This window comes from Thunnus maccoyii, chromosome 8 (genome assembly GCF_910596095.1).
Source record: "Thunnus maccoyii chromosome 8, fThuMac1.1, whole genome shotgun sequence".
NCBI classification, from domain to species: domain Eukaryota; kingdom Metazoa; phylum Chordata; class Actinopteri; order Scombriformes; family Scombridae; genus Thunnus; species Thunnus maccoyii.
The window spans coordinates 440,230-456,060 of record NC_056540.1 but is presented as its reverse complement, the minus strand read 5'-3'; positions in this window follow the sequence as shown (position 1 = coordinate 456,060).

The following is a 15,831-nucleotide window of genomic DNA, read 5'->3' as shown; positions in this document are numbered from 1 at the left end:
AGACAGCGAGTTTAAGAAATACTCTTTCTGACTGCCCCTGTATTTCAGCAGCACAATTTATGACCATGGCAATGAATGCCAAAAGTAGTTTCTTTTCCATGCAGATATTCTGATCAGCTCCATTGCTTTCCTGCTCCACTTCTTTTTGCACTGACACCATCTTGTTGTTTCTCTCAATTTTCTTAGCATCTTCAGTGTAACACAATCCCCTTCCTGCTTTGATTTTATTCATTTTCCCTTACTTAATTCTTTACACGGCGTTGTTGATATTAAATTCTGATTGGTTAATTATGGCATTCTGCGGTCTGTTATTTCTGAATAGCAGAACGCTGCTATGAATAACAGACCATTGCTATGGACGCAGTTTTGATCATAGACTCTGAAGGACCAAGTCCAATCTTATCAATCTGCAGAAAGAAGTCCGGTAAAATTGCCAACTGCAGCTCATTTGCAACACCCTGAGGCAAAAAACTACTGGGCTCCAACCATTACAGAAAGGGAAAAGTGGGGCAAGATCCTGTCCTCAAATCCAAGCAATAGCAGCAGATCTGGTGAGTGCCTCTCCCACTTGCCATTGCCACATACTAACTTAAGCGATTGTGATAATAGTAATATAGTTACCAGTTGTAACAGTAGTTACAATTGTGTTCGGTGTGTCAACTGCAAAGCCCTGGCAAGAAAGAAACGTAGAGATGAATGAGGACAGAAATGTCAACATCAGTATTCCCAAAGAAGTCTTATTCACCTCACCTCACTATCTATGGAAATAATCAGCTTAATGTACTGTATTGTATTGTATTTATTGGGACAATGTACAGTTTTCAATCAATCAATCAATTTTTATTTATATAGCGCCAGATCACAACAAAAGTCATCTCAAGGCACTTTTCACATAGGGCAGGTCAAGACCGTACTCTTTAATTTACAGAGACCCAACAATTCCCCCATGAGCAAGCACTTGGCGACAGCGGTAAGGAAAAACTCCCCTTTAATGGGTAGAAACCTCAAGCAGAACCTGGCTCTTGGTGGGCGACCATCTGCTTTGACCGGTTGACCGGTTGGGTCAAAAGAAAGAGGGAAACAGGGGGGGGGGGGGACGGGACGGGACGGGACAGAATAACAACAATCATAACAACAATCATAACAATAATGACAATGACACAGCAGCAGCCAGGGAAGGATGCCAACAGGACTGTGAAGGACCGCGAAGGCTTGGCCCAGAACCCAGGGTTTCCTGTGAGATGAGAAAGCACAAAAAAACTCCGGGGAAGAAGCAAAGTTAGTGACATGCACTGATGTTACATGACTGGATACAGATGGAGAGGAGGAGGAGGAGAGCTCAGTGCATCATGGGAAGTCCCCCAGCAGTCTAGGCCTATAGCAGCATAACTAAGGGCTGATCCAAGGCGAGCCTGGTCGACCCTAACTATAAGCTTTATCAAAAAGGAAAGTTTTAAGCCTACTCTTAAACATAGAGAGAGTGTCTGCACCCCGGACCGAATCTGGAAGATGGTTCCACAGGAGAGGGGCCTGATAGCTGAAGGCTCTGCCTCCCATTCTACTTTTAAAGACTGTAGGAACCACCAGTAAGCCTGCATTCTGGGAGCGCAGTGTTCTAGTGGGATAATACGGTACTATGAGCTCTTCAAGATATGATGGTGCCTGACCATTAAGGGCTTTGTCAGTTTGGAGAAGGATTTTAAATTCTATTCTAGATTTTACAGGAAGTCAATGTAGCGAAGCTAAAATGGGAGAAATGTGATCTATTTTTCTAGTTTTAGTCAGTACACGTGCAGCTGCATTCTGGACCAGCTGGACAGTCTTTAGAGACTTGTTAGGGCAGCCTGATAATAAGGAATTGCAATAATCCAGCCTAGAAGTAACAAATGTGTGGACCAGTTTTTCTGCATCTTTTTGGGACAGGATGTGCCTGATTTTTGCGATATTACATAAGTGAAAAAAGGCAGTCCTTGACATTTGATTTATGTGGGAGTTAAAGGACATATCCTGATCAAAGATAACTCCCAGATTCCTTACGGTGGTGCTGGAGGCCAAGGTAATGCCATCCAGAGTAGCTATATCATTAGATAATGTGTTTCTAAGGTGTTAGGGCCAAGCACAAGAACTTCAGTTTTATCTGAGTTTAATAGTAAGAAATTGCAGGTCATCCACGTCTTTATGTCCTTGAGGCATGCTTGGAGTTGTTAACTGATTGGTTTCATCTGGCTTCATTGATAAATATAATTGGGTATCATCTGCATAACAATGAAAATTTATGGAGTGTTTCCTAATAATATTACCTAAAGGAAGCATATACAAGGTGAATAGAATTGGTCCAAGAACAGAACCTTGTGGAACTCCGTGTCTAACCCTTGCCTTCATGGAGGATTCATCATTAACATGTACAAACTGAAATCGGTCTGATAAATAGGACTTAAACCAGCTTAATGCAGTTCCTTTAATGCCAATTAAATGTTCCAGTCTCTGCAAAAGGATTTGATGGTCAATTGTGTCGAATGCGGCACTAAGATCTAACAGGACAAGTACAGAGAAAAATCCTTTGTCCGATGCAGTAAGGAGGTCATTTGTGACTTTCACCAGTGCTGTCTCTGTGCTATAATGCACTCTAAATCCTGACTGAAAATCCTCAAATAAACTATTGTTATGTAGAAAGTCACATAACTGATTAGAGACTGCTTTCTCAAGGATCTTAGATAGAAATGGAAGGTTAGATATAGGTCTATAATTGGCTAAAATGCCTGAATCAAGAGTAGGCTTCTTAAGAAGAGAGTTTAATTACAGCTACTTTAAAGGACTGTGGTACATAGCCTGTTACTAAAGACAGATTGATCATATCTAGTAAAGAAGTGCTAACTAAGGGCAAGGTTTCCTTAAGCAACCTAGTTGGGATGGGGTCTAAGAGACAGGTTGATGGTTTAGCTGAACAAATCATTGAAGTTAGTTCAGAAAAGTCAACTGGAGAAAAACAGTCCAAATATATGTCAGGATTTACAGCTGTTTCTAAGGTGCCTGTGTTTGGGGAGAGAACAGTGCCTGTTGAGGGCAGGAGGGGGTTAATTTTGTCTCTAATAGTTAGAATTTTATCATTAAAGAAGCTCATAAAGTCATTACTACTGAGAGCTATAGGAATACATGGATCAATAGAGTTATGACTCTTTGTCAGCCTGGCCAACGTGCTGAAAAGGAACCTAGGGCTGTTTTTATTCTCTTCTATTAATGCTGAGTAATAGGCGGCTCTGGCATTACAGAGGGCCTTCCTATATGTTTTAAGACTATCTTGCCAGACTAAGCGAGATTCTTCCACTTTTGTGGAATGCCAAATCCTTTCCAATTCCGCGATGTTTGCTTTAATTTGCGGGTTTGGGAGTTATACCATGGAGCTAACCTCTTATGTTTAATTATCTTCCTTTTTAAGGGGGCGATGGAGTCGAGTGTTATTCGTAATGAGCCTGCAGCACTATCAACAAGATTATCAATTTGGGAGGGACTAAAGTTAACATAAGAGTCCTCTGTAGTATTGAGACATGGCATTGAATTCAGTACTGATGGAATGGCTTCCTTAAATTTATCTACAACACTATCAGATGGACATCTAGTGAGGACATTTTTGTCTAATGGTGTGTAATCCAGTAATAGGAATTCAAAAGTTACTAAAAAATGATCTGATAAGTTTTAAACATAAATGTTAACATTTGATGTAATGCAGTTAGCTTTAAAGCTAATTTTCATCTGCAGTCCCTTACAAATAAAACTTATAACAGCACAATAACAAACAGTACAAAGCAAAAAACACACAGGACACATTATACAAAATACAAAGCTACACACAATAGGACATCAGATACACCAACAATGTCAACTAGAAATTAATAATGTAAGCTTGTCAAATTTAAAGCAAGTTTATTTGAGATTATATGAGAAGACCATGAGATGAAATTTAGATTCAGTGGTTACAGAGCTGAGTAGTTTTTAGCAGATATTTTAATTTGGTTTTGAATGTACTGATGGAACTGCAGCTCTACATATCATCAGGTAGGACATTTCATTGAGTTGTGGCTTTCACAGAGAAAGCTGACTGCCCAAATGCAGTCCGATGAAATGGTATGGTACAATCTTTTCTCTCTCTTCTAGAGGATCTTCTGGAGGATCTAATAGAACTTACTGAGCAAGTGTACACAAAGTTGCATAGTGAAGGAGGGGCCAAACCATTTCAAATTTTATAAACTAGGCACAAATTCTCAAAGCTCTGTAAATTGTATTTCTCCAGTACCCTAGAGTGATGGAAACGCATTGTCTTTTTGTCAAGAATTTTCAGAGTTCATTTGTATAAGGACTGAAGAGGTTTTATGCTTTTTCTCCACCATGCCCCCAACATGTGATGCAATAAGATATATGAGAAAGAATCATCGCATGCATAAATATCTTGGCTGTGTCCTAAGACAGTTAGTTTCTAACATGACTAAAATTTGCTAAAGGTATTTTATGGTTTTCACCGTTTTTAACACGTTTCTTAAAGTTCAAATTTGGATCCAATGTCACACCAAGATATTTAAAATCAGTGACTATGTCAATCCTTTGACCTTTGATGAGAATATCAGTGTTAGGAGGTTGTACCATGGTTTTAGAGAAAAACATACCCTTTGTCTTGTTTACATTTAGACTCAGACATGATTGATCAAGTCAGTGTGTGATCCTTTCCAATGCAATTGTTAGTTTAGCAGCAGCTAACTCAGCTATTTTTGCATGTGTGTACACAATGGTGTCATCTGCATACATTTGCAGTTCTACATCATGACACTGTTGAGGAAGATCATTAATATATAGGCTAAATAATAGGGGACCTAACACTGACACTTGTGGAACACCCATTGTGCACTTAATAATACTGGACGGTGCGTCACAAACTTTAACACACTGTATCCTAATAGATAAATATGAAGACATCCATGCCACTGCTCTAGATGAGAAGCTAAATTTAGAGAGTTTTGATATTAAAAAATATTTATGCAGATCTAAAAATACAGCACTAACTACTCCTCCTTTTTTCAAGTCTTGATTTAATTTGCTCTATTAAGTGCAAGGTAGCAGTTTCGGTGGAATGATTTGTTCTAAAGCCAAATTACATACAATGTAGACCAAAATTGCTTGTATTAAGAAATGTTGTCAGTTGTTTTAATTACAACTTTCTCAGCAACCTTTGAGAGTACTGGCAGTATACTTATTGGTCTGTAGTTACCAGTGGTGGCTGGTGACTCAAAAAATTGGGGAGGACAGGAGGAAAACCAACATGGAATCATACTATATCATTGTCCCCCATCTGATGAAATCAGAAGGGTGGGGGGCAATTTTTTATGCCAATAAAACAATTTTCTTTCTAAAACAAAAACCCCTGAGTGGTGAAAAGGCTGCTTCTTTAAAGACATTTAGCATATACATATTGCTCCAACATTGTCCAACGTTGATGAAAATGCATATGCATTTCAGTTGACCTCCACTAAATATGTTGCTGCATTAATCCCTCTTGTGTAGCACCGCCTACTAGGGATGTGTAGAGGGCCCAATATTTGTATTTAGGGCCCGAGCACCAAGCGGTGCAAAGGCCCGATTGCATCTGAAGGAATTATTATGATTAGGGCCCAAGCACCAAGTGGTGCGAAGGCCCTATTGGATCTGAAGGAATTTTTTTTCTTCTTCTACTTCTTCTTCTAAAACAAACACATTTTTGAGGGCCTAAACGTGCACAAAAAGTACTTAAACTTTGCACATACATCAGAAGTGGTGAAAGATTTGATATTTTATAGGTCCTGAACATGGGTGTGGCTAAATGGCTCAACAGCGCCCCCTAAACTGCATCCCCAGCGGCATGTTTCACCGACATGCGCAGAAATCAGTGCGCACATGTATCATGCCCAGACGCACAATAAAGTCCATTGGAGCAAAACCGTAAACCCAACAGGAAGTCGGCCATTTTGAATTAAGCGACCATTTTTGGCGATTTGCATGCTTTGTATTTTAACGAACTTAACTTTGGTCAGCCAAGGTGTAAGACCTTGATGATGATTACTCCTGAAGCATTTCAGGAAAAGCTGTTGCCATGGCAACATATTCTTCGCCACAAAGTACGAAGCTTTAAAGCTTTTAAGGGGCTAGACATGCTTGAAAACTCACAAAACTTTGAATACACATGACAGGTCTTAAAGTCTGTAATACTGTATAGGTGGTGGGCATGGATGTGGCAGAATGGCTCAACAGCGCCCCCTACAATATTTCAATGAAGCAGCCCCCGTGCCAGGTTAAACCTATATGTACAAATATCGAGACACACATGTATAATGCCAGGGCGCACAAAAAAGTCTCTTGGACCCATAGCTTAAACCCAACAGGAAGTTGGCCATTTTGAATTTAGTGGTCAATTTTGGCGTTTTTGCATGCCTTGTATTTTGCCTTGTAACTCTTCCTAGAGATTGAACCCGACCGACTTCAAATTTGGTCAGTGTCATCTTAAGACCTTTGTGATGAAAAGTTATCAAAATCTTGAGTTTTCACTGAATGCCCTTGCCATTGCAATGCAGGAAACTTTGATGTTTCACCATGAAGCAGGAAGTTGCTGTAGCTTGACTGTACATTGTCCAACCTGCACCAAATTTCTCATGCTTGATAAGAATCCTGTCCTGAACACATCTACATATCAATGTTGAGTCATAGTCATAGCGCCTGATTCACATGAAATTTTCAAGGTGTGGTCTACAGTTGATATGCAGCACCATGATGTATACTTAATGGATGTTCTCTAGCACCACATAGTGGACACAGGAAATGATATTTAACTCATTTGTGCAATGTTCGATAAGAGTCCGGTCCTGAACACATTGGTATGCCCGCAATAAAAGCCCTTTGACTGCGACACACTCTGACGTGCTCAAGGGTGTGAGGGCCCAATCATCACTGCTTGCAGCTTTAATTAGGGCCGCTGACCAGCGTGAAGCCCTCTTGTATCCAAAGGAATTATAAGGGCTCGAGTGCTGACCAGCACGAAGCCCTATTGTATCCAAAGGAATTATTAGGGTCTGACCACCGAAGGTGCGAAGGCACTATTGTATTTCAAGTGTTTGTTTCTTTATTAGGGCCCGAGCCCAAAGGGTGAAGGCCCTCTTGTATTTCATGTTTTTTGTTTGTCTCTTTCTTTATTATTCCGCCACTTAAATCCTAAATTTGACCCTCTAAACATGCTCAACTCACCAAATTTGGCACGCACATCAGGTGTGGTGAAAAATTTGATAAATTGTAAAAATTAATGCCCACAGTGCCAAAATGTGCTCTCTAGCACCACCTATGTAACTAAAATGGCCACAGCCCATAGGAATGTCGTAAAGAGACACCCCTGACCTAAATCCAACAGGAAGTCTGCAATTAGCCTTTCAAAATAAGACTTTTCCTCAATTTTGGCTCCTGAACAAACGCCTCCTCCTCCGAGGGCGTTAATGGTATCGGCTTCAAACTTTAATAAATGACTTATGACACTGCGCTGAAAAAAAGTTGTTAAAAACTTTGTACGAACGGTTGGATTTTATAAACCCTGAAAGTTGCAGTGCCACATCACATCAAATGCACAATGTAAAAGAATGGGGAAGGCATGGACTTTGTGTCAAACAGAGGCTTCTGACGTCTAAACTATAAGTTTGACCACTTTCAAACCTGTAACTTATGTAACTAAAATGGCCGCCATGGCCCGTAGGAATGTCATAGTGAGATCAAAGTAAAGGGATTTATGTGGAGATTTCACAAGAAGTGTACTGCTCCTGGTGATGTCACTCCCTCAGTGCTGTGAAACATTCCGCAATACACACTCATTATAAAATCACAGGAGGAGCAAGAAAAGACTTTAAAAGTCAAATTCTAATATCTCAAAAACAGTAAAAGATAGAAAAACCATGTAAATTCAAGATTTGTAGGTCAAAGCCTTGTGACTCATTTAAAGTTCAAATGAAGTTTGTATCTAAATCTATGTGGAAGCAGTAAATGTTCAAAAAGGTGTGGGTTCGCTCACACTCTCCATTCAAATATATGAGTATTTTTCTGTGTTCAGCTCCAGTTAATTATTGTCTCTGCACACCTGACAGTACACATTTCAATCAAACTTTGACCAGGTCACGTAGGTTAAAAGTCTTTGTCTTGATGAAAATTAGGAAATTAATTTGTTTTAGACACAAACTCACTATGCTTCCATATTGTCTCTTTCTCATAGTGCCACCTACTGTGCACAGGAAGCCTGCCTTACAACACACATCATCAGGTTTGCATGATATGACATAGTACCAAATAGCTTCACCACTACATGCACTGTCCAAAAAACGCCTGCGTATGAAGAAGTCCACATGCAGACCCACCGACCACATCACAGCCCAATGTGCATGGGGCGCAAGGGCCGGTTCATCGCTGCTTGCAGCTTTAATTATTATTATATTCTTCTCAGTGGGGAAAAGCATTTTTGAGGGGCTAAACATGCTTGAAAACTCATGAAGCTTTGCACGTGCATCAGAAGTAGTGAAAAATTTAATATTTTATAGGTCTTGGGCATGGGCGTGGCAAATGGCTTGATAGCGCCCCCTAGAAAATTTCAAATTCGAAGCCCCTCCTTCAGAATTGACGTAGATGAATGAAATTTGGTAGGCACATGTATCACATCTGGATGCACAAAAAAGCCTCTTGGGGACATACCCATGTCCAACAGGAAGTCAGCCATTTTGAATCTACTTTGCAATTTCACTGCAGTTTTTGCAATTTACAGGTGCGACATGGCTTGACTCAAGTCAAATAACAAAAAAATCTTTCTTCAGTACAGTATACTGTATATATAAAAAATAATCAGCTTCTTAAAAAGCTCCAAAAGTAGAGATGCTTTCCCAATTTGACACCATGTTTGTTAAATCACACAAAGATATTTTAACTCCCCCCATTGCTCATTTAATTAACTTGCCTTTTAAATGCAGCTCCTTTCCCGATGACTGGAAATATGTGTTAAATCTGGAGACCACCTTGAAGCCAGTAACTACAGACCAATAAGTATACTGCCAGTACTCTCAAAGGTTGCTGAGAAAGTTGTCATTAAAACAACTAACAACATTTCTTAATACAAGCAATTTTGGTCTACATCGTATGCAATTTGGCTTTATAAAAATCATTCCACTGAAACTGCTACCTTACACTTAATAGAGCAAATTAAATCAAGACTTGATAAAGGAGGAGTAGTTGGTGCTGTATTTTTAAATCTGTGTAAAGCATTCGACATAGTTAATCATGATGAATGATTAATAATGATCATGATGATATCGAAACTCTAAATTTAGCTTCTCATCTAGAGCACTAGCATGGATGTCTTCATGGATGCGTTCCACAATCAGTGTTAAATCCCATATTATTTAGCCTATATATTAATAACCTCCCTCAACAGTGTCATGATGTAGAACTACAAATGTATGCAGATGACACTGTTGTGTACACACATGCAAAAGCAGCTGAGTTAGCAGCTGCTAAGCTAACAATTGTGTTGGAAAGCATCACACATTAGCTTCATCAATCATGTCTGAGTCTTAATGTAAACAAGACAAAAAGGTATGATTTTCTCTAAAGCCATGGTACAACATCCTAACGCTGATATTCTCATCAAAAATGAAAGGATTGACATTGTCACTTCATTGTCATTTTAAATATCTTGGTGTGATACTGGATCCAAATTTGAAATTTAAGAAACATGTTTAAAAAACAGTTAAAACCATAAAGTACAACTAGCAAATTTTAGACATATTAGAATCTGTCTCTCTTTGGACACAGCCAAGATATTTATGCATGCTATGATTCTTTCTCATATGTTTTATTGCATTACATCACATTGTTGGTGGCAGGCTGGAGAAACAGCCATAAGATCTCGAGTCCTTATACAAACTCTTAACAAAAGGCCAATGCATTTACATCACTATAGGGTACTGGAGAAATACAATTTGACTGAGCTTTGAGAATTTTAGATTATTTTCAAATTTAGCCTTGTTTATAAAATTTTAAATGGTTTGGCCCCTCCTCCACTATGTGACTTTGTGTACACTCGCTCAGTAAGTTCTATTAGATCTTGCAAAATATCCTCTATACAAGATTATACCATACCATTTCATCGTTCTGTATTTGGGCAGTCAGCATTCTCTGTAAAAGCTGCAACTCAGTGGAATGCCTTACCTGATGATATGAAGAGCTGCACTTCCATCAGTATGTTTAAAACCAATTTAAAAAGTCTGCTAAAAGCTATTCAACTCTGTAACCACTGACTCTACATTTTATCTCATGGTCTTCTCATGAATGCAAATAATTTTGCTTTTAATTTGACAAGTTTACATTATTTATTTCTAGTTGACATTATGGGTGCATGTGATTTGCTATTGTGTGTAGCCTTGAATTTTATATTGTTTTTTCTGTATTGTTTTGCTTTGCACTGTTTGTTATTGTTCTGTTATATGTTTTAATTGTGACCTGCCAAAGGGAATGCAGATTAAAATTAGCTATAAACTAACTCTGGAACAGTAGACTAAATGGTAACATTTATGTTTAACACTGTATATGGTCCCAATAAATAAATAAGGCATTTATTTGACAGCTTTTAATTATTAGCTGAACTTTTCAGATTCTGATTCTGAATACACAAAATATAATTAGATTATAAATGAAGATGTATTATTACAGATTAAAAAACCCAGCAGTCAATCAAGTAGTATCAAGTATTTAATAGTAGCTTTTACCACATTTACTAGCTGCATCATTAAAGTGATGCTTACAAATGAATGCATCAATAATTACAATCCAATAATACAATGGGCCATTCTGTATAATGACTTCTTTTTACTTCTGATACTTTAAGTATATTTTAATGCCAATACTTGTGAGTTTTTACTCATGTTAAATTTTGAATGCAGGACTTTTCCTTGTAACAATATCATTACACTGTGGTAAAAGTGCACTAGCATACATCATTTATATCACCCCAACAATAATCTCTACTTGTCTCCTTGTTTAAAAGTAAATTTCAATGGTTAAGGGTGGGTATTATTCCAGGAAAATGAAAGATTCAGGAAGGAGTGGAATCCCCCCAGCAAAAAGTGTATGAGTACATGTTTGGTTCTGAATACATGAGTGTGTTTGAAATGATGAAGGGTAGATGAAGAACTTGTGACTTGAGACCCCTAAGGAGGCCCAGGGGCCCCATCGATGGGGGATGAAGGCCAAGTCAGATTCCCTTGTGGATAAAAGGTAAGTAAGTAATGCATCCCCTTAAGGAGGATATATACAGTAGTTATTAAATGGAGGTGATTAATGTTAGGTCAGATGGTAAGGATCAGGCAAGGAGAGTAAAGGCTCATATAAGGTAGTAAGAGATGTTATGAAGAAGGCAGGATAAGGAGAAAAGGGAATAAACAAACACAGATGGAATTATTTACTGAGCATGTCAACTATTATCCACATTAAACATGGATCAGGTAGTCTTAGGAGGGAGCCAGTGAGTGTGTACAAAGTGTACAGTATACTATACTACATGAACTAAAAATAAGTTTGTAAATTTTCCCCTTTCAATCTTAACCCACTGCACATTTCAGCATTACAAATATAACCTCCTGGGATCCTTCAGAGACTGTTCTCTAGAGGTTCTCTAAAAGGTTCTCTAAAGATTTTCCATAATAACCTTGAGCGAAAGTTACTTGGAGGTTATCTCAAGGCTTTTCAAGAATAACCTTCTGGGAGCCTTCAGGGAATGTTCCCCACAGGTTATGTAAATGTTTTTTCTTTTTTTTAGGATCATCATATTTTTATTAAGGTTTTGCACGGCATAACAAATATTCAGTGCTGTCATTGAAGAGAGGTATGAAAAGAGTGCAGCAGCTGCCACCAATGTATACACTGTATCAACAATAAAAGAAGAACAAGAAGAGGAAGAAAAACAAAAACAGACTAGGAACAAACAAACAAAGCAATCCCTCCCCAGTCACTGCTAGTGTGTAAAGGTATTACAAGATAACCTTCTGGGACCTTTGGGGAACATTTCCCAGAGGTTATGTTAGGGTTTTACTTTGTATGTGTGCTCCAATGAAGGTCTGATAGTCTGATAGACCAAATGCTCAAAAATGAAGTGAATACTGCATAGATCTAAGTGTGTGGAAATCTATCTCATCAAGTTTGGACTCATTAATACAAGGACTTAGCCGGGTGGAGCGGTGGTCATCCTGCATTATCATAAAGGTGTTACAAAAAAAACCCTCTGAGAAATTTCACAGAACATTCCTCAGATGTTCTTTAAGGGTTTCACAAAAATAACTTTCTGAGAACATTCATTGAATGTTACGTAAAGGTTCTGTTAAGGTTTCACAAAAATAACCTTCTAGGAACATTCCTAGAACCAATGTACTTGATGACTTGAGCATTCTTTAAAGGTTTCAAAAAATGTAACCAAACTGGAACATTTGGAGATATAATGGACTCATGGGTTTTGGACTCTTTGTGTTTTCATTCTCTTGGTTTCCTCGGTTACACCTCTGTTGTTCAGTCCTTTTGTTCATATGATTTTGCTTGTTGATATGATTTGGTTTGTAGGTTTGAAGGACTGTCTTGCATTATTAGTAAGCTTGTTGTGTTGTGTACTTAAGTTTATATTACGCTATATTCTTTGACTGGTTAATGTATACTGGTTTGTGATTAAGAGGTACTATGTTTTCTGGGTTTTGGTTTTCTGTTTGCTCTGTGTATCCCTCTTGTGTTCCTGCACTCCTCTCCAGCCTGTTTTTCCCTCCACACTTGCCCTGCATCAAACTCATTAGCCCTGCCCTGTTCTCAGTGTTTTTCCCATGCCTGCTGTGGGGATTATTATTATTATCATTGTTGTTATTATTATTATTAGGGCCCAAGCATGAAAGTGCCAGGGGCCCAATGGTCCCTGGCACTGAAAGTGCGAGGAATCTATTGACTATTGTTTTTGAAGGGATTATAGTTATTATTATTATTATTATTATTATAGTACACCATTGCATTTTTGAGGGGCTTAGGATGTTAAAAAACTCACTAAAATTGGAAAATACATCAGAACTTGCGAAAATTGCAAAGTTCTGTAGTGATTGGGCTTGGGTGTGGCCAGTGGGTTCAATAGCTCCCCCAAACACAAGGCTATTTTGGAACAAAGTTTTTATGATGTGCATGAAATTTGGTGGATTCATTGCGTTCATCATTCTCAACATAATAATAATAATTTTTTCTTTTTTTTTTGCCCAACAGGAAGTCAGCCATTTTGGATTTTGTGTGTCAATTTTCATTTTATGAACACATGTTTGAGGCCTTTATATGTGAAAACTAACGAAAGTTTGCATATATGTTCGAACTAATAAATGCTTCAACAGGTTAATGTATGCTGGTTTGTGATTTAGAGGTATTGTGTTTCAGTCTTGTCAGCCCTGCCCTGCTCCCTGTGTTTCCCTCAGCTTATCAGTTCCTAGCCTGCCCTTGAGTCTTGCCACCTGTTTCTTGTTATTTGATTAGGTAGGGCCTGAGCGAAGGCCCTATTGTATCTGAAGCAATTATTAGGGCCCAAGCATGAACGTTGGGCCCCTGGCTCTTAAAGTGTGAGGAACCTATTCTTTTTGAAGGTATTATTATTATTATTATTACCACTACTATTATTATTATTATTTGTTATTATTATTATTTGTTATTATTATTATCCATATTATTATATTATTCTTATTCTTATTATTAGGGCCTGAGCACGAAAGTGCCAGGGGCCCGACAGTCTCTGGCACTGAAAATGCAAGGAACCTATTATTTTTGTAAGGATTATCATTATTATTATTATTATTCCCCCATGCCATTGCAGTTTTGAGGGCCTTGTGATTCTTGAAAACTCATGAAAATTGGCACACATGTCAGAACTGGTGAAAATTGCTAAATTCTGTAGTGATGGGGCTTGGGTGTGGCCAGCGGGCTCCATAGCACCCCCAAACACAGGGCCATAGTGAGATGAAGTTGCTTGGATGTTCACAAAATTTGGTGGGTTCATTGTTCTCATCATTATGGTCATAAAACATATTTTTTGAAAATTTTTTGCCAGAAAGGCAGTCAGCCATTTGGATTTCGTGCGTCAATTTTCATTTTACGAACATGTTTGACGACTTTAGGATGCGCGAAAACACACAAAACTTTGCACCTATGCTCGAACTAGTAAATATTTCAATTAGTACCACAGTTGGGCTTGGGTGTGGCTATTCAGCTCTATAGCACCCCCTAATTACTTTTAGCATTTTTTAGGTGCTAGGGGTGCTTGAAAAGTCATAAAACTTTGCAAATGCGTCATAAGTTTCGAAACTTGATCTGATATGGGTCTTGGGTACCATTTTTAGACGTTGCACATCTCAAACTTCAAAAAATCAAAATAAATCAGCTGTACCTGTACGTCCCATCTAATCTGTTATTCTTCTGGGAACCAGTGATGTCATTGGTTCTTGGAAGAACTTGAGGCTTTTTCAACTTTCAAGCTGTTTTCTGTTAGTGGTGCCTTCAAGGACAGTGAAATGTGGGTCCAACACTCCCGTCTACCATGCTACACCAGCGATGTGGAAAAGCAATCGCTAAAATATTATATTACTAAATACTTTAAAATATCAGCATATTTGGAAGAAAACTAGGTTTTTATGATATGTAGCTGAATATCACACTGTGGAATCAGACACTAACAGTTACAGAACTTACAGGTATTATGGAGGAGGACTGGGGTGACGTTACAGCAGCAGCTAAACTAAGCTAAGCTGCTAAGTTTCCCCATGATTTATCCTGAAGAGCTGAATCTGACACAAAAAACACTAGATTTACAATACAATGTCAGAGCAGTGATGTAGTGGTACTATTACAATTGATGAGGCCAAATATAGTGGTCGGTGGCCAAAACGTGTCAAATAAACTGCATATCCAAAATGCTTTGCGAATTTGCATGAACAGAAAACACAAATGCAAAAATCACAACACAAATGCAAAAGCCACTGTGGAAGTGAGTAACAATGGGTGTTGACAATTAAACAGCCGACTACTAGTGTGTAGGTATTGCCTGCACATGTGGAAGAGGAAAGTTCTTGCCTCTTTGAGAAGTGAAACATTGTTCACTGGCTAACTATGATTACTATCACTATGTGATTGTCACAAATGAGTAATGTTATTCAATGTCTTTATATATATTCATATATATTTACTGTATGTTGGGGTGGTAGAGGGAGTTGCAGCAGCAATCAGCATTGGTATTAGAAAATCAACAAAGAAGTGAGTAAAATAAGTAGACAGTTGTACAGGCTGCATACAAAACTTGTATGGATATGATTGGATGATACTTATCTGGTAGTAAATATATGATGCATAATTAAGTCAATGATATGTGCCAGTAAGCTGATGTGTGACTTAAGTGCACTACCTGAACTAATGCTATACTTTGTTTTAATGTTTTTTACTGTAATTATCTTTTTCCCTCCTCTCATCTATGATCTTATCTTTTACCTTCTATTTTTATTCTCTCTCTTTTTTTACCAGCCAATGAATTAATAAGTGAAACAATGAATCAAGTCAAACAAATGTTAGGAGTTTCTATACAATTCAATGAGTTTCAATATTATCTAGCAAAAACCAAAAGTGTTAACTGACCCAATCCTAACTGACACTTCAGTTATTCCTCATTCTGAAGTATTTTTGCACTTCTGAAGCTGTTGAGCTGACTAATAATATCCTAATGGATAAACAGAATCATGC